We start from the raw sequence: 26,096 nt of genomic DNA, 5'->3' as shown, positions 1-26,096 counted from the left end.
TCTGTTACACCGCTGAGACTCGGGGCGTAAGCAAAGTTTTATGAAAATCACATCTTTGTAAAAATGAAACACCCTAATAAGGTGAATATGAATTTTATTTTTTATTTACCGCCATTTCAGGGAAAATTGATTACTTACCACGAAACATGAAGATCCGGCTCTACGGCAAATCGAATTTTCCCTGCAATTCGGATCGAAGTCCACTTCAGATACTTCAATTCGCTCAAAAATCAGGTATCTTCGTTCTTCCCCTGCCACTTCTTAAAACTCAACACAGAGAAAATAGAATTCATCATCATCTTTCTGCCAAGTCACTTAGCCCCCATACAGACCTGTCCATTAGCTTTCTCCAGGTTCTGCCCTGTCTTTCAAGCCGCACATCCAAACCCTTACGACCATTAGCTTCTTTCAACTCAAGAACATCTCTTGTATTCGCTCCTTCCTCACCCCAAGGCTAGGTTCACATACAGTTGCAAGAAAAAGTATGTGAACCCTTTGGGATGATATGGATTTCGTCACAAATTGGTCATAAAATGTGATCTGATCTTCATCTAAGTCACAACAATAGACAATCACAGTCTGCTTAAACTAATAACACACAAAGAATTCAATGTTATCATGTTTTTATTGAGAAGAATATAAACTCCAGTTTTTGTGATGTGATAAATTTCATTTAATCAGAAATGCGGTAAATCATATACGTGTGATGTTTCGGCCACAATCCGGCCTTCATCAGACTGTGATATAAATAAGAAAAAAATATACAAAAAGGATATATTATATATCATCATGATAGTGGTAAAAAACAGTATTTACATAGTATTACATACATATGAAGGTCCTATGTATATATATAAGTCCGGAGAAGCACCTTAAAGGCTGATATCAGTCAGTGAAGAGTATCTAGACAAATACGCTGTTAAAGAAAAGAAAACTAGATTAATGTATATGAGCATTTTGCATATATCAAGATCCATTTGACACAATAGAACAGTTAAGTTGAAATAAAGTAAAACTGCATTGGTCTGCACAATATCTAGTCTAAGGTTAGATATACTTAAAGACATAGGTCTGTATATAGAAGGTGAACAGAGGTAGATGCAGCAATATACAATATGATATAAGAGTTTCATTGGTGTCAGAACACTGCACACTAGTTCATCAAAAGGAGAAAAGTATAGGGTGACAGAAGAGACAAAACGGGATCAGAGTGGAAAAATTGGCATATACTCAGAGTGCACTGGTAATCAAGATTGCATAATTAACTGCTATTGGTGGTTGGAGATAAATGTAAGTACCTGGTACCGCTAAAGGGACTGTTCGGATGGTGGGCGTAGTTATAGAAATTGCAGACTCAGTACTGCCAGTGGTTATAGTAACTCCTGCTTAATGATTATGGCTGAGACCTAATAAAGAGCGCGGACCGGAAGTGTTCCGGACGCCACGCATGCCCAGAGCCACAGGGTTGCGTGCCAAGCTTCACTTCCGGAATGGTAGGCCGGAAGATGTACAACTCTAGTGCATGCGCGTATTAAGTATGTGTGCCAAGCCTTGGTTTGGGAACGAAGACGGAGGCCGTGCAGTCCCCGATCTTAATGCACACCATTTAGTGTGTAGTGCATGCGCAATAGGTAGAAGGGAGCTATCGATCCATTCTGAGTTGTAAGCGCTAGCCATGAAGTTTATATAGTATTAATGACAAACAACAGGACCTGTAACCAAATAAGAAAATCGGGTTCTATATCTATGATGTACATACCCACTATTATATAAAGGATACTATATTCGGCACCAGGCTATATCAATTGGGCTATCTGTAATGACAAGAAAGAATATTTAGGTTAGTGTCAATATAAGCTATCAATTCACCATAGAGCTATATCGACTAGATAGGACATGTGAAATATGTGTATACAGTCAGGTCCATAAATATTGGAACATAGACACAATTCTAACATTTTGGACGGCGCTTCACAGTGGCCATGGAACCGCTGGGGAGCCAATTGTCCCATTACTTTTGGTCCCTTAACAAGTGGGAGGCACATATGCAAACTGTTGCAATTCCTTCACCGTTCACCTGATTTGGATGTAAATACCCTCAAATTAAAGCTGACAGTCTGCAGTTGAAGCACATCTTGTTTGTTTCATTTCAAATCCATTGTGGTGGTGTATAGAGCCAAAAAATTTAGAATTGTGTTGGTGTCCCAATATTTATGGACCTGACTGTATATCAAAATGTAAAGGGCATGCTGCAGCACTACACAATTTAAATGTGTTAGCATAGCCATACAGATGATCATGGAATCCAGAGATCCCTCAAGTAAAGGGTTAGAGGAAGGGAGTAAGAGTGAAAATATCCAATGAAAATCATGGAATCCAAAGATCCCTCAGCTAGAGGGTGAGAGGAGGGGAGTAAGAATAGAGGTAGTGAGGAGATGTCGTGTCGAATCACACGAATTGTGCGTCGATTACAAATCAATATCTACTTGGCATAAAGCAAGAGGAGGACACAGCATGCAATAGATTGCTTAATTCACATTGTGTGATTGACATTGTTAGATTAATATTGTTGAATTCCCATGAATTAAATCACAAAAGGCCCTGAATCTTATATTCCTTGTTGAGTCCTTTTGGCTCAAGGGTGTCTAGCGTATGGATCCAGTAAGCTTTCCTCATCTTGAGTAGTCTCGCTCTGTCACCCCCTCTCCTAAGTGGTTTAACATGTTCAATAACCTAATATTTTAGCTGTGCGAGATTATGGCCAGCGGATTCGAAATGTGCTGGGAGTAATAAGTTCTTGCGTTGTATGGTGGATTTGTGCTCACACACCCTATCCCGAATCTTCTGGGTTGTCTCACCTACGTACGCCTTCCCACAGGTACATTTGAGAAGATATACCACGTAGGAGGAGTCACATGTAAAGTTTTCTCAGACAGGGAAGCTTTTACCAGATAGAAGATGGTGGAAGTATGCCCCTTTTAATATATTAGAACATTGTAGGCAGTGAACAGCTTCTGTCTGTGAAAGAAAGTCTGTCTCGGTATGGATGTAGATGGGCCTAAATCCGCTTTCACCAATAGATCCCTCAAGTTTCTAGGGTGACGTGTGCAGGATAGTATGGGATTGTTGAATTCCTCAACCTGTGGGTATGACCTCTTCAGGATGGATCAGTGGTTTCTTATGCTGTTGACCATTTTTTTGACACTAGGGTGAAATGTGTGGACAAAAGGTATTCTTTTTGTAGTCTCAATGGTCTCTTTACGTGTATGTGTTCTCGGTTTATCTGAATTATAGAGGAGACGTAGTGAGTATCCTTGCTCCAGGAAACGTTCTTTCATTTACATCAATCTAATTTGACGTAAAGGATCAATGTTTTTATTGAACACACCATGTAAACATTCACAGTGCAGGTGGAAAAAGTATGTGAACCCTTGGATTTAATAACTGGTTGAACCTCCTTTGGCAGCAATAACCTCAACCAAAGATTCCTGTAGTTGCAGATCAGACGTGCACAACGGTCAGGAGTAATTCTTGACCATTCCTCTTTACAGAACTGTTTCAGTTCAGCAATATTCTTGGGATGTCTGGTGTGAATCGCTTTCTTGAGGTCATGTCACAGCATCTCAATCGGGTTGAGGTCAGGACTCTGACTGGGCCACTCCAGAAGGCGTATTTTCTTCTGTTTAAGCCATTCTGTTGTTGATTTACTTCTATGCTTTAGGTCGTTGTCCTGTTGCAACACCCATCTTCTGTTTAGCTTCAACTGGTGGACAGATGGCCTTAAGTTCTTCTGCAAAATGTCTTGATAAACTTGGGAATAAATTTTTCCTTTGATGATCGCAATCCGTCCAGGCCCTGACGCAGCAAATCTTCCCCAAACCATGATGCCCCCACCACCATACTTCACAGTTGGGATGAGGTTTTGATGTTGGTGTGCTGTGCCTCTTTTTCTCCACACATAGTGTTGTGTGTTTCTTCCAAACAACTTAACTTTGGTTTCATCTGTTGTCACAACCAGACAGCTGAGAAGCTCTGACAGAGGCCTTTCAGAACCTCCTCCTTGAGTTCTCTTTGTTGTGCTGTTCAGTTCCTCATCTCGTTAGCCTCTCTCAGCTGTCATGGAGTTGGACTAATTGCTTCCCTTTAAATTCCTCCCCAGAATGCATTACTGGGCGGCTTATACTTCCTCTTGGAGTGTGTGTGCATGCTGATCTTGTTTTCCTGTCTGCTACAAAGTTAAGTGCTGTATTTTTATCTGTTATTTTCTGTTTGCTGGATCCCAGGTGACCCTGACTCCCTCCGTGTCTGGAGTAGGGATCCGGTGGTCGTGTCCCCTCACTATTGTAGGGTGTTCAGGGGTTATATAGTCGAGGTACGTGGATATGCAAACCTCCACCTTTCGGATCTTTGCATAGGCTGAGCAGCCAGGGATAGTCTCAGGTCTTGTGCAGGGGTCTCCCTTTTGGTTCCTTAGCTTTGGATCCACTCAGTCATATATGCATGTTGTTTTGTCTTGTTTCCTGTACACCGTCCGTGACATTATAAGCCGCCAAAACCGTCTCAAGCATGGATCCGGTTTCACTTTTGGCTGAACGCTTCCAGGGTCTTTCATTGGAGGTAGCTGATCTCCGTAAGACTTTTTCTCAGCTTCAAGTGACCGGTTCAGCTTGCGTTCATGGAGTTTGTTCTGAGCCTAAGATCTCGCTCCCGGATACGTTCTCCGGGGGTAGTGAGAATTTTGTGCGTTTTAGAGAGGCTTGCAAACTCCATTTTCGCCTTCTTCCCCATTCCTCTGGTGATGAGGAACGGAGGGTGGGGATCATTATATCGCTGCTCAGGGGTAACGCTCAGTCCTGGGCCTTTTCGCTGCCGGAGGGGGCACGGCCTCTCCGTTCAGTGGATGAATTCTTTTTAGCCCTGGGTCAGATATATGATGATCCGGATCGTATTGCTCTGGCTGAGTCTAGACTACGTCTATTATGCCAGGGTAAACAATCCGCAGAAATATACTGCTCAGAATTTCGGAGATGGGCAGTTGATACTGGTTGGAATGATGCTGCACTCCGAAGTCAATTTTGCCATGGTCTTTCAGAGGGATTGAAAGATGCATTTGCCTTTCATGAGAGGCCTATTTCTTTGGACTCTGCTATGTCTCAGGCCGTTCGTATTGACAGGCGTCTTAGAGAGAGAGGAGAGATGTCCCCTTCCTGTCATACTCAGTCCCAGGACAGTGCAGCGGTCCCATTATGTGCGCAGGGGTCTCAGTCGCTGTCAGCCCCTTCTGAGCAGGAGCCCATGCAGCTGGGGTTGATTGCTTCTGACAATAGAAGATTCAGCTCGCATGGGAGGGTTTGTTTTTGTTGTGGAGGTATAAATCATTTGGCAAATATTTGTCCCTCTAGGAGATTCAGGCAGTTTTCTGGGAGTAATAAAGAAACAAACAGGAAAAAATCTTTTAAAAATGTTCCGTCTGTTACTATTGGCAGGGTTGAGGCGGAAATTGAAGGTTTTCCGTTTGCTTGTAGTTCCCGTTTTGTCCTGCCGGCTAGGGTGGCGCTAGAGAGCAAGAACATTTTTTGTGAGATTTTTGTGGATAGTGGAGCAGCGGTCAATCTCATTGATAATCAATTTGCGATAACTCATGGTTTCCAGGTGCGCACTTTGGGAAAGGATATTCCTGTTTTTGCTATTGACTCCGCTCCACTTTCTCAGAAATCATTAAAGGGCATAGTTCACAATATCCGTTTAATTGTGAGTGATGCTCATGTTGAGGATGTGTCATGTTTCGTCCTTAGCGGATTACCTACCCCTCTAGTGTTGGGGCTACCCTGGCTCACTAAACATAACCCCACCATTGATTGGCAAGCGAGGCAAATAAATGGTTGGAGTGACTTTTGCAGAGAGAATTGCCTCACGACATCTGTTTCTGAGGTTGCTACTAAGACTGTACCATCTTTTCTCTCAGAATTTTCGGATGTCTTCTCTGAGAGTGGAGTTCAGGATTTGCCCCCGCACAGGGAGTACGATTGCCCTATTAATCTCATCCCAGGCGCCAAACTGCCTAAATCTCGTTTATACAATCTTTCCCAACCTGAGAGGATCGCTATGCGTGCTTATATCTCTGAGAGTCTGAGAAAAGGACACATACGACCCTCTAAGTCACCTGTTGCCGCTGGTTTTTTCTTTGTTAAGAAAAAAGATGGTTCTTTAAGACCTTGTCTGGATTTCAGGGAGCTGAACAGTATCACTATTCGTGACCCGTATCCGCTTCCTCTGATCCCGGACCTGTTTAACCAGGTTGTTGGGGCTAAAGTCTTTTCCAAATTAGATCTAAGAGGGGCATACAACCTGGTCAGGGTCAGAGAAGGAGACGAATGGAAGACGGCCTTCAATACCCCTGAGGGCCATTTTGAGAATTTGGTTATGCCTTTTGGTTTGATGAATGCCCCAGCCGTTTTTCAGCATTTCGTGAACAGCATTTTTTATCATTTGATGGGAAAATTTGTATTAGTGTATTTGGATGACATTTTGATTTTTTCTCCTGATTTCAAAACTCATAAGGAACATTTACGTCAGGTCTTGCTCATCCTGCGGGAGAATAAATTATATGCGAAACTGGAAAAATGTGTGTTTGCGGTTCCAGAAATTCAATTTCTGGGGTTTCTTCTCTCCGCTTCTGGTTTTCGCATGGACCCCGAGAAGGTCCGCGCTGTGCTTGAGTGGGAGCTTCCTGAGAATCAGAAGGCGCTGATGCGTTTTTTGGGCTTTGCCAATTATTACAGGAAGTTTATTTTGAATTATTCCTCTATTGTTAAACCACTCACTGATATGACCAGAAAGGGGGTAGATTTTTCTTCTTGGTCAGTAGAGGCGCGTAAGGCTTTCTCTAATATCAAGGAGAGTTTTGCTTCCGCTCCCATCTTGGTGCAACCTGATATTTCTTTACCCTTCATAGTTGAGGTTGATGCTTCTGAGGTGGGTGTGGGGGCGGTCTTGTCTCAGGGTTCCTCTCCTGCCAAATGGCGACCGTGTGCCTTTTTCTCGAAAAAACTCTCCTCCGCAGAGAGAAATTACGATGTGGGAGATAGGGAATTGTTGGCCATCAAGTTGGCTTTTGAGGAATGGCGCCATTGGCTAGAGGGAGCCAGACACCCTATTACCGTATTTACTGACCATAAAAATCTGGCCTACTTGGAGTCAGCCAAGCGTCTGAACCCGAGACAGGCCAGATGGTCTTTGTTCTTTTCTAGGTTTAATTTTGTGGTCACGTTCCGCCCTGGAGTTAAGAATGTGAAGGCAGATGCCCTGTCACGTTGTTTTCCGGGAGGCGGGAATTTTGAAGACCCGGGTCCCATTTTGGCTGAAGGTGTGGTGGTCTCTGCTCTTTTTTCTGAATTGGAGGCAGAGGTGCAGGCAGCCCAGTCAGAGGCTCCTGATCTTTGTCCTCCTGGGAGGTTGTTTGTGCCTCTCACTTTAAGACACAAGATTTTTAAGGAACACCACGATACGGTCCTTGCTGGGCACCCGGGGGCAAGAGCCACACTGGATCTCATCGCTCGGAGATTCTGGTGGCCTGCGCTTCGTAAGTCGGTTGAGGGTTTTGTGGCAGCCTGCGAGACTTGCGCTCGTGCTAAAGTCCCTCATTCACGGCCATCAGGTCCTCTCCTTCCCTTACCCATTCCTTCCCGTCCTTGGACACATCTGTCCATGGACTTTATCACGGACCTGCCTCGTTCCTCGGGGAAGACTGTGATTCTGGTGGTGGTGGACCGTTTTAGCAAAATGGTGCATTTCATCCCTTTTCCTGGTTTGCCCAATGCTAAGACGCTGGCGCAGGCATTTATTGATCACATTGTCAAATTGCACGGTATTCCTTCAGACATAGTCTCTGATAGGGGCACGCAGTTTGTTTCCAGATTCTGGAAGGCTTTCTGTTCTCGCTTGGGGGTTCGGTTGTCATTCTCTTCTGCTTTCCACCCGCAGTCGAATGGCCAGACAGAGCGCGTCAATCAGAATCTGGAGACATATCTGCGCTGTTTTGTGGCGGAGAATCAAGAGGATTGGTGTTCTTTTTTGTCCCTTGCTGAGTTTGCTTTAAATAACCGTCGTCAGGAGTCCTCTGATAAGTCACCATTTTTTGGTGCATATGGGTTTCATCCGCAGTTTGGGACTTTCTCGGGAGAGGGGTCTTCTGGTTTACCTGATGAGGACAGATTCTCCTCGTCTTTGTCATCTATTTGGCAAAAGATTCAGGATAATCTAAAGAGCATGAGTGAGAGATATAAGCGTGTGGCAGATAAGAGACGTGTGCTTGGTCCGGACCTGAATGTTGGTGATCTGGTGTGGTTGTCTACCAAGAATATCAAATTGAAGGTTCCCTCCTGGAAGTTGGGTCCTAGGTTTATTGGGCCTTACAAAATCCTGTCTGTCATCAATCCTGTTGCCTACCGTCTTGATCTTCCTCAGACTTGGAAGATCCATAATGTTTTTCATAAGTCCTTATTGAAACCTTATGTTCAACCCATTGTACCCTCGCCTTTGCCTCCTCCTCCGATTATGGTTGATGGGAATCTTGAATTTCAGGTCTCTAGGATTGTGGATTCTCGTCCTTGTTCGCGGTTCTCTTCAGTACCTTGTTCATTGGGAGGGTTATGGTCCTGAGGAGAGGATGTGGGTCCCAGTGACGGACATTAAGGCCTCTCGTCTCATCAGGGCTTTCCATAGGTCCCATCCTGAGAAGGTGGGCTCTGAGTGTCCACTCGTAGAGGGAGGGGTACTGTCACAACCAGACAGCTGAGAAGCTCTGACAGAGGCCTTTCAAAACCTCCTCCTTGAGTTCTCTTTGTTGTGCTGTTCAGTTCCTCATCTCGTTAGCCTCTCTCAGCTGTCATGGAGTTGGACTAATTGCTTCCCTTTAAATTCCTCCCCAGAATGCATTACTGGGCGGCTTATACTTCTTCTTGGAGTGTGTGTGCATGCTGATCTTGTTTTCCTGTCTGCTACAAAGTTAAGTGCTGTATTTTTATCTGTTATTTTCTGTTTGCTGGATCCCAGGTGACCCTGACTCCCTCCGTGTCTGGAGTAGGGAGCCGGTGGTCATGTCCCCTCACTATTGTAGGGTGTTCAGGGGTTATATAGTCGAGGTACGTGGATATGCAAACCTCCACCTTTCGGATCTTTGCATAGGCTGAGCAGCCAGGGATAGTCTCAGGTCTTGTGCAGGGGTCTCCCTTTTGGTTCCTTAGCTTTGGATCCACTCAGTCATATATGCATGTTGTTTTGTCTTGTTTCCTGTACACCGTCTGTGACATCTGTCCACAGAATATTTTGCCAGTACTGCTGTGGAACATCCAGGTGCTCTTGTGCAAACTGTAAACGTGCAGCAATCTTTTTTTTGGACAGCAGTGGCTTCCTCTGTGGTATCCTCCCATGAAATCCATTCTTGTTTAGTGTTTTGCGTATCGTAGATTCGCTAACAGGGATGTTAGCCTATGCCAGAGACTTTTGTAAGTCTTTAGCTGACACTCTAAGATTCTTCTACACCTCATTGAGCAGTCTGTGCTGTGCTCTTGTAGTCATCTTTACAGGACGGCCACTCCTAGGGAGAGTAGCAGCAGTGCTGAACTTTCTCCATTTATAGACAATTTGTCTTACCGTGGACTGATGAACAGCAAGGCTTTTGGAGATACTTTTATAACCCTTTCCAGCTTTATGCAAGTCAACAATTCTCAATCGTAGGTCTTTTGAGAGCTCTTTTGTGCGAAGCATCATTCACATCAGGCAATGCTTTTTGTGAAAAGCAAACCCAGAACTGGTGTTTGTTTTTTATAGGGCAGGGCAGCTGTAACCAACACCTCCAATCTCATCTCATTGATTGGACTCCAGTTGGCTGACACCTCACTCGAATTAGCTCTTGGAGATGTCATTAGTCTAGGGGTTCACATACTTTTTCCACCTGCACCGTGAATGTTTACATGGTGTGTTCAATAAAAACATGGTAACATTTAATTCTTTGCGTGTTATCAGTTTAAGCAGACTGTGATTGTCTATCGTTGTGACTTAGATGAAGATCAGATCACATTTTATGACCAATTTGTGCAGAAATCCATATAATTCCACAAGGGTTCACATACTAAGAGCCAGACACAACTAAGGCTACTTTCACATCTACCCTGTTGCCGCCTGGTTTTAAGATCCGGCATGGGATCTCAAAACCACAGCAAAACACTTCCGTTATAATAATACAACTGGCTGCATCCGTTCTGAACGGATCCGGTTATATTATATAAAAAATGAAGAAACAGGCACTGGGCGCTGGATGCTTTTTTTTTGTGTCCAAAAGCAGCGGCAAGAAAATGGAGTCAATGCCAGACTGCAGATAACATCTGCTACATTATCTGTACCCAGAGAAGTTCCCTGCAGTCCTGTGTTATCTGTGGTATTACATAGGACTGCAGGGAACATCTATTACATTATCTCTCCTTAGAGAGTTATTGCTGTGTTATTTGTGGTGTTACATAGGACTGCAGAGAACATCTACTACATAATCTGCACCCATAAAGTTATCACTGTGTTATTTGGGGTTTTACATAGGACTGCAAGTAACATCTACTACACACTGATGAGCGCTTCATTGTGAACAATGCCCTGCAGAACCGGATGATGAATGCCACACAACTCCAGGCACATTTAAGGGAGGTGAGAGGCACCCAAGTGTCACGTCAGACCATTCGAAACCGTTTACATCAGTATGGTCTGTGTGCTAGATGACCTGCAAGGGTACCTCACCAGACATAGACGTCATCGTCTTGCATGGTCCAGGGAGCATCTACGCTGGGCAATGGACCAGTGGGCCTCAGTGCTGTTCACTGATGAAAGTCGATTCACACTGAGCAGTAATGATGGCCACCAACGATGTTGGAGACGTCAAGGAGAGCATTATGCATCAGCTACTGTTGTCACCAGATGAGCCTTTGGTGGTGGTGGTCTTACATTGTGGGCAGGTGTGTCTAGTCAATACAGAACTGCCCTATACCTTATGAATGGTACAGTGGCAAGCTCATACTTCTTCAATTACATCATTAATCCAGTCATTGTGCCTCTGCATGAACAACACAGGCCTAATTTCATCTTCATGGACGACAATGCGCCAGCTCGTCGAGGTCACATCATTAGGGAGTGGCTGCTGGAGACTGAGGTACTTCAAATGGAGTGGCCTGCACTTTCTGCATACCTAAATCCCATTGAAAACCTATGCGATCAGCTGAGTCGCCGTGTAGAGACTCGTAACTCTGTACCCCAGAACCTCAATGACCTGCAGGCTGCCCTTCAAGAAGAATGGGATGCTATGCCTCAGCGGACAATAAGTAAACAGCATGAGACGTCATTGAGTTATTGACATTGACATTTTTTTTGTGGGGGTATACCCACCACTGTTGGCTTTTGCTTCAATAAATAGTTTGAGATGTGGAAATCACTATTGTGTGCTTCTATTTAAATTCCCTACTTTCATGATATAATATCACTTTTTACATTTTCCATAAATTTCACCTGAAAGGCAAATATCTCTAACTTTTTGTGAGTAGTGTTGTAACAGCGGCTGCTGTGCGCTGCTGTTCCCTGCTTACCGCTGCGGTTCCTGGCGCCGCGTTCAGCGGTGATCTGCGGTCGGTGCTTCCCATTTAACTTCTGCAGTTCTGGGCTCTGTCTGTGTGGGTGCTGTTGTTCTGGGATCCACTCCACAGTTTGCTCTCAGCCCTGGCCACAGCATGCTTGCTGTTTGTTCCTTCTGCACTTCCTTAAAGAGGACCTTTCATCGGTCCAAACATTGTGAACTAAGTATCATGAAATATACAGCGGCGCCCAGGGATCTCTCTGCACTTACTATTATCCCTGGGCGCCGCTCTGTTCTCCCGTTATGTCCTCCGGTATGTTCGGGGACTTGGTTATAGTAGGAGGAGTCTGCCCTTGTTCTCCAGGGCGTCACCTTCTCCTAGGCTGTAGCGCTGGCCAATCGCAGCGCAGAGTTCACAGCCTGGGAGAAAAAACCTCCCAGGCTGTGAGCTCTGCGCTGCGATTGGCCAGCGCTACAGCCTAGGAGAAGGAGACGCCCAGGCTGTGAGCTCTGCGCTGCGATTGGCCAGCGCTACAGCCTAGGAGAAGGAGACACCCAGGAGAACAAGGGCAGACTCCTCCTACTATAACCAAGTCCCCTCCTACTATAACCAAGTCCCCGAACATACCGGAGGACATAACGGGAGAACGAAGCGGCGCCTAGGGATAATAGTAAGTGCAGGGAGATCCCTGGGCACTGCTGTATATGTCATGATACTTAGTTCACAATGTTTGGACCGATGAAAGGTCCTCTTTAAGAGCCGATGCACGTCACTTCCTGGGCTTTGTGGTTTAGGTCATGTGACCTCGTTGACCTATCCTAGCCCTCTGCATATATAAGTGGTTCAGCCCCCTTCCCAGACGCCTCAGCATCTAGGCCCTTGTGTCCTGCTAAGGTTCCTGATAACCACTTGTGTTCCTGTATTCTGCTACCCATCTGATCCCTGCCTGTTTGCCTTGACTCTCCTGTTGCCGATCCAGATTGCTGCCTGCCCTGACATTTTGCCTGTCTGACTACGCTTCTGCCTCATCCTTCGGCCCTGTACTGTTGCTCCTGGTAACGACCCCGCCTGCTGACATTGCCTGTACTTCTGGTACCTTTCTCCAGTACCTCCTGATTCGCCTGGAACAGCTGCCTCGTGTGCCTATCTTTCTCAAGAGGTAGCGACCTGGTGTTACCCTCGGGAAAGTCTATTCCCACCATCAGAGGTACTGTGTTAGACAACGCCCTTACAGGAGGTGGGACTTGTGGCACAGTGGGTTCACACCCGCTGATTTGTGACAAGTGTATATTAAATTGTATATAATCCTGCAGTTTTCACACTGGCCACTAGGCCTAAATTATGTTAGGATTTTCTGTCTTTTGAGAGCATCTACATGGGCCATAGACACAATGGATAGGAGCTGACGGCATTGACTTCTATTGGAGAGTTTTCTAGGCATGTTCTGTGACCTGTGCAGAGGTCAGGAGAGAGCTGATAAGCTGTGATATCACCTACTGTAAGGCTACATTCACACGTCAGTATTTTCCTATATCCCGATTTTCGGTCCGTTTTTTGCGGATCCGTTGTTCCTGAAAATGTTTCCGTATGTCATCCGTTTTTTGCGGATCCGCAAAAAACGGAAACATGTATAAAGTTCAATAATCAAATAAAGTTGTTTGGATTTCTTTGAAAAAAAAAATGAAAAAAAAAAATAAAAAAAAAATTTGTTATGTGTTTCCAGGAACGGATTCCGCATAAAACGGATGACATACGGAATGACATCCAAATGTCTTCCGTTTTTTGCGGATCCATTGACTTTGTATTGTACCAGGATCCGAATTTTGCGGACAAGAATAGGACATGTTTTATATTTAAACGGACATGCGGAACGGAACAACGGAAACGGACAGCACACATTGTGCTGTCCGATTTTTTCCAGGACCCATTGAAAATGAATGGGCCCAGATCTGGGCCTGATCTGTTCCGCAAAAAACGGAACAGATCAGGAAAGAAAAAACGGACGTGTGAATGGACCCTATATGGTGGATCATGTGTTATCTATATAGAGGTGTTATAGTCCCTTTCACACGGGATGACCATCTAGCAAATAGTCGGGAAGGAAGCGTTCCTTCCCAGTAATCTGCTGATTGCTAGTGGAGGAGACCGGTGGCTTTACATTTTCACTAATGCCATCGCTCTTCTCCATACTGTCTCGTTGTTTCCTGGCAGCAGACCGTGTTTACACAGTATCATCTGCCACTGGGAAACAATGATCTTTTGTGCTGCACAAAAGATACAATTACCCGAGGAACCAGCGTTTTGCTCTTTCATAGGGTAATCGGCGGTGCATTTACACCGCCAGATAATCGCTAACCAGTGCTAGCCCGTGTAAAGCACCCATTACTTGGCATTGTAATCCTGCCTGTTGTGATAAAGATAACTGCTACTGAAAAGTTCCCTGTACAGAACAGAAAATCAAGACCTAATATTAGACCTAGTGGCCAGCGTGGAAATTGCAGGATTATATACATTTAAAAAAATATATATAGATAGTGAAAAATAAAAAAAAACTCATCAAAGATTTTAAAAAAAATGTTTAACATACAGATATAGAGTTAAAGGGAACCTGTCACCGGGATTTTGTGTATAGAGCTGAGGACATAGGTTGCTAGATGGCCGCTAGCACATCCGCCATACCCAGTCCCCATAGCTCTGTGTGCTTTTATTGTGTAAACAAACCGATTTGATACATATGCAAATTAACCTGAGATGAGTCCTGTACGTGAGATAAGTCAGGGACAGGACTCATCTCAGGTTAATTTGCATATGTATCAAATCGTTTTTTTTTCACAATAAAAGCACACAGAGCTATGGGGACTGGGTATTGCGGATGTGCTAGCGGCCATCTAGCAACCTATGTCCTCAGCTCTATACACAAAATCCCGGTGACGGGTTCCCTTTAACACACACATTTGGTGAGTTATCACATCTAGTTAACAGTGTTATCACTGTGACTGTTCTGCTTATATTAGATGAGCAGATAATCACACAGCTCATATCTAACAAGCATTCGTAGGAATGCTGGTTTGCGATGATCTGGCAGTGTAATACTGTCGCCAATTGCCTGCCAAACACTCGTTCATTGGGTAATTGAAATCTTTCATCGTTATGACATCTGTAAAAACATGAAACAATAGGCCATTTTCTGATGGCACTTTCCCTTTCACATCAGAATTGGTGGGAGTTCAGGAGCTGGGAAAACAACGGATGCCCTAAGGCCTCTTTCACATGAGTTTTCCGTCCTGGTGTGATGCATGAAGCAAACGCATGGCATCTGGACTGAATCCTGACCCATTCATTTAAGTGGGTTTATGTATACATGAGTGTCGTTTTTCACACATCATTTTTACGTTCAGGAAAAATCGCAGCATGTTCTATATTCTGCAGTTTTTCACGCAGCTCTGGCTCCATAAAAGTGAATGGGGCTTGCGTGAAAAACGTATTGCATCCGGATGCAATTTTTCACTGACGGTTGCTAGAAGATGTCGTTTATAATTCCTTTGGGGGTTTTTTGACACGCGTGAAAAACGCATCTAAAACTGATTGCACCCGCGCGGAAAGAACTGAAACACTGAATGCAATTGCAGACAAGACTGATTGCGTTTTTTACCTGAACACATCCTGATAGAATCCGTATTGTTCGTGTGACAAAGGTCTAATGTGTCCATTTGTTTTTTTTTCTGCTGAGAATTTGGGCACTAGCAAAATGATAGTGTGCTGAGAAACAAATGGCAAATCAGTGCACAGAACATGTACCTTGTATATCCTTTATGTTTTGAATAACTATATAGAATGGATGATGGTGATGTATATGTGAACGGAACCTGACAAAGTGACAGCTCTGGTTACACTATATAAAATTACATCAAATAAGCTATTAAAGGGGTTGACTCACTTCAGCAAATGGCATTTAGGCCTCTTTCACACGGGCGTGTGCGCATTTGCGGATCCGCAATACACGGGTGCCGTTCCGTGGGCATTCCGCATCACAGATGCGGACCCATTCACTTCAATAGGTCCGCAAATCTGGAGATGCAGAATGGTGTGGAACGGAAGCACGAAATGGAACCCTACGGAAGCACTACAGAGTGCTTCCTTGAGGTTTCATCCCGTACTTCTGTTCCGCAAAAAGATAGAACATGTCCTATCTTTTTGCCGAATGGCCAGATCGCGGAGTGAACGGGTCCGCGATCCGCTGCGGCTGCCCCACGAACTGTGCTCGTGCATTGCGGACCTCATTTTGCGGGCCGCAGCACAACCACGGAGCGCACACGCCCGTGGGAAAGAGGCCTTATTATGTAGAGGACATTAACACAATCCATTTACTAATGTATAGTTATTATCCTTATTGCCTCCTTTGCTGGCTGGATTCATTTTTCCATCACATTATACACTGCTCGTTTCCATGGTTACAACCACCCTGCATTCCAGCTGCAGTGCTCCCATGGTCCTGGCCACCAGAGAGGGGGGTGCTTTTTCTAAGGCCTCATGCACACGACCGTTGTTTGCTTCCGCTTTCTTTCCACCGATTTTAGCGTTTCAGGTGCGGACCCATTCATTTCTATGGAGCCGTTGAAAATACGGATAGTGCACCGTTTTCCATCTGCGTCCGTGATCCGTGGTTCCAGTCCATCAAAAAAATATAACCTGTCCTATTATTTCCGCGGAAAACGGTTTGCGGACCCATTCAAGTCAATGGGACCGCTAAAAAACGCGGAGGCACACAAGATTGTCATCCGCGTCTGTTTTATTCCTATCATTTGCGTGGCAAACCTGTCTTAGACTTTTTTTTACATTCCCTTATGGCCTCATGCACACGACCAATGTTGTGTTCCGTTCCGCAAAATGGTGTTCCGTTGTTCCGTTTCTGTTTCCATGTGTCTTCCTTTATTTTTGGAGGACCACCAGACATAGGCCTATGCACACGACCGTTGTTGTGTTCCGTTCCGCAAAATGGGGTTCCGTTGTTCCGTGATCCGTTTCCGTGTGTCTTCCTTTATTTTCGGAGGACCTCCAGACAAAAGGAATGTAAAAAAAAGTCTAAGACAGGTTTCTGAAGTGAGAGGACCCCTTTAAGATCTCAGGCCATTAGATGAAAAACTATTTTAATCAATGGCATGTTTTTGAAAATCACCTGCCACTGACAAGATTATTAACCATACCATCACCATTATCTGTGTTCTGTATATAAAAACATAGGGTGAGATCAAATTGGTGTAAAGTAGAACTGGCTTAGTTGCCCATAGCAACCCATGTAATTCCAACTTTCATTTTTCACAGCTCCTTTGGAAAATGAAAGGTATCTGATTGGTTGCTATGGGCAACTAAGCCAGTTCTACTTTACACCAGTTTGATAAATCAACACAGATCGTGTTATTCATGGAACAAAAATAAATCAAAGAAGTAAAAAGAAAAAGATAAAGTGTAATAAAAATGATAAACCTAAGTAAAAATGAGAACATAGAAAATGTTAAAAATACAATACTACAAAGTTAAAGTAAAAACATGGAAATAACTACTATTACTAAAATACTGACTGTATAGGTTGACATTCATCGTGATGTTATGGTTACTCTGCATTATTATATGTTATTTGGGTTTTGAGGAATAAAATGATATACATCATATCTCCCTGTGTCTTGAGTAAAGCTTGGCTGGTATGCAGGGGCAGACTGGGAACTTAAGTGGCCATGGAAAAAATACTAAAAGTGGCCCCATTTGTAGTTGGGTCCAAATTGATGGAAGGCAGGGCCAGCAATACCATACTGTGGCACATGACACTACTGCAACAGAGCCAAATACCACAGTCCATCATAAAATAGTGCCCGCAGCACAAATACATCCCGAAAAAGTTTCACTGGCGCTCTGGGCATCGGCCCACCGGGAAATTTCCCTGTAAGGTCTATGGCCAATCCACCCCTGCTGGTATGTCATTCAGGAGAAGACTACAGCCCTTCATTATAGGGACTGGTGGGGATCCATGCGGTGAGATAGTTTTGGTATATGGTAGACAGATATAGCTCTAAATGCAACAGTTTGTTGTAATCAAATCCCATTGATGTTAGGGTTTATGTGTCAAAAGAAAGCTTTAGAAGTTTCTTCCCTTTACGTACAGCAGTGTTGGTCACGTATGTCACTTTTGGTAATACTTATAATTGCCTGATGGATACTTCATGCATAGTAAAATATCAAATGTTGGTCAATTAGGTAAGTTAAGCCTAAAATCATATACATGAAAAAGCACACAACAATGTAAAATGTAGTCATCAAATAAAGCCACCCTGTTAAATGTAATGAATATAATTAATGCACAAGTCTGTCACTCTTTCTAGTCTTGTAAAAGATTTTTGACATTTTGTGAACATATTATGTGGGCATATAAACTGATAAGCCATAACATTAAAACCAAATATGTGTAGATCCTCCTTGTGCCGCCAAAACAGCTCTCTCCCATCTAGACATGGTGATCACAGAATTGTGAAGTTGTTCTGAAGAATCTGACACCAAAAAGTTTAAAGGGGTTATCTAATAGTACAAATACCCCTCCCAATGTCTGTCACCCATGTTCCTCCAGGTCCCTGCCACCGCTGCATCTCCCCGTCGTGAGGATCAAAACATCCGACTATTGCGGGAGCAGCCAATAGTGGGCCGCGATGGTGATCAGCCTCCCTAGCGTCACTGGAGATGCTAGGGGAGATGCAGCGGTGGCCGTGCAGGGATCCAGAGGGACGTGGGTGCCGGGGGCCAGGTAAGTATTGTCTATAGGATGAGCCTGGACATTGTGGGGGTTATTTGTACTATTGAAAAACCCCTTTAAATCCTTTTGGGGTTTTTGTTTTGCAAGGTGAGGCCCCCATGGATTGGACTTGTAATTAAAACAGAGGTGCAGCCTGCATGTGATCCATCAGAACGGGCCATCTTCCTTCATTGCTCCATGGTCAAGTTATGAAATTCACTTGCTTATTTTGGATGCTCAGGTGCTTTCACTGGTGGTCAGTATGCACACTCCTGTTGCCAGTTCACTGGTTGTCCTTCCTTTGTACTAACACTAGGAACAACCCACATAACCTGTTATTTTAGAGACGCTATGTCCCAGTTGGTTAGCCATTACAGGTCACCACTGCAGGCAACATTGGCTAACAGTGATGGCCAGTTCGCGGTGTTCGCCAACGAACACATGCGGGCTGCCATCTTGACTCACACGTCCGGCAATGCACAGGTAAGCCCTTACCTGTGCCGGGAGCCAGTCTGAAAGAAATGCGGTCACCAGGAGCAGGCAGTTCCTAGAACAGCCCGATGAAGGCCCCCGGCGGCTGTTCTCGGAACTGCCTGCTCCCGGTGACCGCATTTCTTTCAGACCGGCTCCCGGCACAGGTAAGGGCTTACCTGTGCATCGCCGGACGGGTGAGTCAAGACGGCAGCCTGCATGTGTTTGCTGATGAACACTGCGAACTGGCCATCACTGTTGGCTATGTGGTCCTAAGGGACCAAGAAGTAGAGATCAGAGAAGGACTGGGAAGCGCTAGAATGGGATGGACAAGGATCAGTAAAGTGGGTACTATTTTATGTTGCATATTCCCAGCTCCTTCATTCCCCCACTGCCACTGATGTGCCCTGGTCCTGCATGTCAGTATCGCGTTTGATAGGGGTAATTTGTGCTGCTGCAGCCAATGATTGGGGGATACATCACCGCTGCAGCCGGTCATTGGCTGGTCAGCTACACAAGTAACCTCTATGAAACCAAATGGTGATATCCGAGACCAGAGCATGTCAGTGGCAATTGGGGACCAAAAGAGCTGGAATCCAGCAGCAGGAAGCAGGTAAGTTTGCTTCCCTCTGCAGGTCTGGCAACGTGTGTGTATGTGAGGGGGAATTCAGGCAGAAAGGCCCCCAAACCAGGAGCATAGCTATAGGGGAAGCAGGGGAAGCGGCTGCTTTGGGGCCCGAACTCAGAAGGGTCCCACCCAGGATGAGGAGTAAAAAATTGTATTGTCAGGGGCTCCTCTATAGTATTATATAATGACATCATATACAGTTACTTTTACCTATGTAACAGTAACTAAAACCATTAAAGGGAGTCTGTCACCACATTTGAGCATATTAGACTGATAAAATAGCGTTATATGTGCCACCGAGAACTTAAAAACCTGTACCTTTGTTGTATCTAATGGAGTTTTCTTTCAGCCAAAAATGAACTTTTAAGATTCTGTTAATGCGCCCTCTCAAGTGCCCAGGGCGGCGTCTCAATCGTCCGAGCCCCAGGCAGCACCTCCTCAACGGCTCATAACCCCGCCCTCCGTGTGCCTCTGCCCGCCCGTTTACTCTCCTCCTCTCTCCTTTTCCACTGCGCCCGCTACGAATTTGACCGCGCAGCCGCAGTGGAAAAGGAGAGGAGGAGAGTAAACGGGCGGGCAGAGGCACACGGAGGGCGGGGTTATGAGCCGTTGAGGAGGTGCTGCCTGAGACGCCACCCTGGGCACTTGAGAGGGCGTATTTACAGAATCTTAAAAGTTCATTTTTGGCTGAAAGAAAACGCCATTAGATACAACAAAGGTACCGTTTTTAGGTTCTCGGTGGCACATATAACGCTATTTGATCAGTCTAATATGCTCAAATGTGGTGACAGACTCCCTTTAACGCCCTCAGGACTGGGTGATTTTCCCTTTTAACTTTTTTGTTTTTAACTCTCTGCCTTCCCGAAGCCATAACTTTATTTTTCCATTCACATAGACCTATGAGGGCTTATTTTGTTTTGGGACAAGTTGTACTTAATTTTGCATACAATGTAATGACAAGCTGGTTAAACTAACATATGAGATAGACTCATTACATGTAAGGCGAGATATTTCAAGCCTTTATTTGTTATAATCTGGATGATTATGGTTTACAGCTTATGAAAACCCCAAAGTCACAATTTTGAGGTACCCTTTGCTCAGGGGTATGGAATAATTAGCTGACCAGAGTGTGACACTTTGAGCCTAGAATATTCAACCTTTTCACAAAATTCTAATTTTAAGTTGCATTACTGAAATAAATGAACTTTTGCACGATATTCTAATTTATCGAGTTTCACCTGTAAATGTTATGTGAGCTGATACCGTAAAATAAGTTCCATAACCTGTGGCCAGACTCTACTTGTTCAGGTGACCACAATCATATAAACAGCTTTTTTTTTTTATCTCTGGTGACCCTGTTGAGTAAATAAGTAGTGGCTTGTTATTAGCAGCCTGCGGTATGTAATATCATAACATGACCAAGGGTGGGATTCAAATTTTTAACAACAGGTTCCCTCCTTAACGGCAGATACGCGGCGTCACGACACATGTTTACATATACATACACCATAAATATGCAACACACATAAATACACCATATACATGGTACACATACATAAATACACCATGTATATAACACACATATATATCACAAAACTTTTAAAAAGCCTAAGGAGCTAAACTATCAGTGTCGCGCAAAGTTTTTTTTACAGCGCTGGCCCACACCTCTAACTCCTCCCAATGTCTATCTGTACATGTCCCAACCCTGCTTAGTCTCCATTGTGACCCCCATACTGTAGTTATGCCAGATCTGGGATGGTTGGGAGATATGCATACATAGACTATATAGACACTACACTCACATAATCACATATACAATATACACCATACAGTATATAAATGACACCTAGGCTACACTTACAGTAGATTTACCTACACCATATACATTTTATACACATTTTTACCTAGCACTAAATACATATTTGCATATATATCATATTCTGTGCTATCCAGAATACAGCATCACATACCTCTTACATCAAGTGACCTCTCCTCTGATGCAGACCTTCTCTTTCTTTATCTTCTCCTTTGAGACCAGACCGCCATGATGATTTTTCACCCATCTCTCGTCTCTGCAGTTTGACAAAAGACCTCTTAGGTTCCTACTTTTCCATCATCCTCCTACCTTCTTAACAACTTACCTGCCACCTTCAATAATAATATTAGTGTGCACTAGTTCAAAAATGCTCCCGTTCTGTGTACCAGTACAAAAAAATTCCCTCAGTGCCCTCAGTTGAGCTAATGTCCCCATAGTGCCCTCATAATATGTGCAAGTATAAAATACCCCTATATAATGCCCTTAATAAATGCTCACATAATGCTCCTCTTCTCTTCCCCATAGTGCCCTCATAATGTGCCAGTATAAATGCCCCTTCTTAGTGCCCCCATAATGTGCCTATATAATATGCCCCCATAGTGTTCTTCCCCCCTCCAACACCATAGTGTCTCCATAATGTGCCAGTATAAGATGCCCCCATGATGTGCCAGTAATGTCCCCATAGTCTCCCACATATGCCAGCAATTCCCCCAGTAGATGCTCCCATAGTGTCCCCATGTGTCATAAATGCCCCCAGTAGATGCCCCCATAGTGTCCCCCATGTGCCAACAATGCCCCCAGCGCGCCACAGAAAAAACAAAAAACAAAACAAAACACTTACCTTCACGCTGTCAGCGATGCGATGCAGGCCTCTTCCGGCCTAGTGTCTGCAGCCTAAGAGAGGAACAGGGAAGGGAAACGCCTCTCCCTTGCCCTGCTGCAGTGTCCATCTGCATTGCTGTCCTGAGGACGGTGATACAGATGAATGTAGTGAGATGAGCGCTTCCACAATGCAAGCGCACATCTCCCGCCGCACCGGATCAGGATTCAGCCAGTAACACGGTTCTCCAATCCGGCTGAATCCCATGCCTGAACATGACATATGATCCTACCATGCCAGAAACCCATGCCATTGTATGAAAATTTTGTGCCATTTTAAAGCTGCCCTTGCAACTTTCTAAAAAGAGGTAATGGGGGGGAGGGGCATGGTCACTGGCCCAAGCACATTCATATAATTTACCGGTGTATAACACCGGTCTTTGATAAGTGACCCCCAATGACCACATACATAAGAAACATTCAGATCAAGCGTCAGACATTACAAAGTAACCAATTAATCAACAAAGCAAGAGGAGTGAAGGCTCTGCTTTTAATCGAACCTATTCCGGTTAGATTAAGTTATCCCTATCCACAGGATAGAGTATAACTATTAGATCAGTGAGGGTCCCACATCGATCACGAGAATGGGGGCCCATAATCCCTGCAGCCCAGCTGAAATGACCCTAGCAGCCAGTCACACATGCATGTGACCACTCCATTTATTTCTATGGGAGTTCCAGAAACAGCCGAGCCCTGTACTGGGCTATCTCTGGAACTCTCAAGGAAATTAATGGAGTGGCCATATACTAAATTTATATAGTTTTTAATATGTTTTACTACTTAAAAATACAAAAAAATTTAACCTTTGAAAACTCATTTTTTCTTTTCATTGCCATATTCTGACACTCTTAACTTACATAACAGAGCTGTATTTTTTCACTTTGTATAATATTTTTGGGTGGAGGAATTAGATGCCCAAAAAACTACAAATGGGACAATTTCTTTTGTTATAATGTTCACTGCGCATGATAGTTATTGTTATATTTTAATAGTTGACATTTTGGACACAGTCATATCAGTGTTTTTTTTTATTGCTTGTTTGTTCTATATGTTAAATTGAGAAAGGGTTGATTTGAATTTCCAATAATTTTATTTAAAAAAAAAAAGTTTTTTACTGTAATTTTAGTCCCCTTATGGGACATGAATATGTAATCATCTGATCGCATATACCATACACTGTAATACTATACTATTGCAGTGTATAGGATTTTTTATGACTTTACAGGTAGTTTGTTATTGCAGGCCTGGGAGCCTTTACACAGCCTGTCATAGCTATTGATCAGAGACCCAGTATTTCACAGTAGCGACTCTGATTAGAGGACAGAGGGAGCCTTTTCCTTCTGTCTAACCGCTCAGATGGCATGGTCACTATTGACTACAGCATCTGAGAGGTTAAATCACAGTTGCCAACAGTCCCAAATGGGACTGTCCTTAATTATCAGAGATAGCCCCTGCAAATTTGGCCTGTCCTGGGCCAAAAATGAAAAAGGCTTATTTGTGGTCCTAGGGCTTAGTTAGATTATTGAATCTGATAGGTCACCCAAAAAGCTGTGTTTTCGGGAACGTCTAAACTGTGATTGTTAGGAGTTAACCTGAGTGTCTGGGGAAGCACCTTCTAGAGAACTGGTACAGCTTAAGAGAAGGCTTGGAGGTAAATCCCTGGCAAAAAAGGGTAGGTTAGGGGAGGAAGATAGAGTTGAGGGTGGAGCTATAGGGGTGCGGCACTGTGAAGAGGTTTGTGGGAAAGAGTGAGAAGTTCAAATTGAATCCTATATTCTATGCGCAACCAGTGTAATGACTGGCACAGGGAGAAAAGTAGAGAGGGGGCGGCACAATATGTCACTTATAGACATAGGAAAGCATGCAACTGTCTGTCCTCAGAGTTAGCTCATCCATCTACAAGACTTCAAAAAGGCAACTTGGACATCAGACTTCCTGCAAATTCCAATTTCCATTACACCATGCAAAATTTTGCCTTTCTATGAAGCCTTTTTCAAGCAAAGGCATCAGAACACCGGTTGGACAGATAGATGGGCCTGGCTGCTGCAGTGTAAGATTGGGAAGGGGAGAGTTTTGTGTGAGTGGGTAAGGCCAATTGGTAATGAGTTACAGTAATCGAAATGAGAATGGATTAGGGCAACAGCGAGAGGTATTTCTGTATGAAAAAGACAAAATCTAGAGATGCAGGTCAGGCCACATGAGCAGGTAAGTGATTAAATATAAGGGGATAAAGGAAAGAGCTGAGTCAAGCATAACCCTACCACAGTGGGCACAGTGCATAGGAGTTCCATCCTACCTAAACCATCACTGCCTGATGGTTTAGGTAGGCTAGTAAATGGGAAATACACAAGAATGTTTTTTTCATTCAGTTTCAGATAGACAGAGGACATGATGTGAGAGACCGTGGACAGACAATCACTGGTGTTTTGTATTACTGCTTGTCTTAGTATTGTATTTATGATATTAGTATGGTGGCTTAGACTATTATAGGGACACGCTGAATAATGCATGGACTTTACGATCACTTAGAGATGAGCAAATTGATTTGTTCAAAATTAACCTCCTTAAGCAGCGAGGGTCTGGCCCCCTATATTCAAGAGACTCCCTGCCCCCATTGATTGACAGCGTCAGACATCTTGCCTGGTGCTTTCAATCTTGCAGCACAGATGTATAGTCGGCCTCTGTGATGCTGAGGTAGCGGCAGCAGAGCCTCTGCCCTAGCACCACTACGCGGAACAATGGCACATATGTGTGATTGACAGGGCTGGGTGAGATGGCTGACCTTCTCAGTCAAGGAGCAGAGAGGAAACTCTTGAGCAGCAGGGCCAGTCCCATGCTGCACAAGGAGGCTGATTTTTTTTAAACAAATTTAGTTCATACAAATCGATTGTCTCATCTCTGTTCCCATACTATCACATCTCTGTTTACCACCAGTTTCACCGGGCTCCAGCAGTTGACTTTTGTCGTGGTGTCGACACATGACCAGTACAGCCAGTGATTGGCTGCAGCTGTCACATATTGGTACGCCACATCCTAACTGGAGCCCAGTACACAGGTACTGGTGGGAAAGCATGGACATGTGGGCACTGGTCGGTAAATAAAAGGGGTTGGCTACTTTCTGGTTACTGTTGACCAATGTGTTTGTGTGATGATTATATGGCACTTACTAATATAGCCTTTGGTGAAATTCTGCTCCACTTTCCATACTTCATAAGCTACGTACCATTGTATACAAAGTCTTTTGTGCTGTCCACACAGAGGTCCTGTCCATAAGATGGCCGCTGATGGAGGGTCATGTGACCAGGCAAATCACCTACATGTGATGTATTCTCCATTCAAGCACACTGCAGATGGCAGGTGCAGTGTATTTGAATGGAGAAGACATCACATGGAGGTTATTTGCCTGGTCACATGACCCTCCATCAGCGGCCATCTTATGGACAGCACAAAAGACTTCCATTTCACCAAAGGCTATATTAGTGCCATATAGTTATCTTACAAATACACTGGTTAACAGTAACCAGAAAGTGGCCAACACCTTTAAGTATTTTTTATTTTTTTGTAATCTTATATGACTATGCGCTGTCAAAAATTCTATGGGTTTGGATTACCCCTCTAATTTCTACATAGCACAGGTTGGACACAGGCTGAATTGTACTTACGGATGGTTACACACTGAATTGTGCTTTGTGTACTTTCCACCATCCTATCAGAAATATTCCCCATGTCTATGCCTCCCACCTCCCCAGAGCTGATGCAGCACCTACATATTCTGGATCTACCACTTTAATGAACTGTACAACTCCCTGCTTACACAATGAGAATAAAATTGAGCCTGCTCACTGGTATTAGGTTTATAATCCCCAGAATATGATCTAATAGAAGCTTCAATCATTTAGGTCTTAACTC

Source organism: Bufo gargarizans, chromosome 1, assembly GCF_014858855.1.
Source record: "Bufo gargarizans isolate SCDJY-AF-19 chromosome 1, ASM1485885v1, whole genome shotgun sequence".
Taxonomy (NCBI): Eukaryota; Metazoa; Chordata; class Amphibia; order Anura; family Bufonidae; genus Bufo; species Bufo gargarizans.
This window is presented reverse-complemented; position numbering follows the sequence as displayed.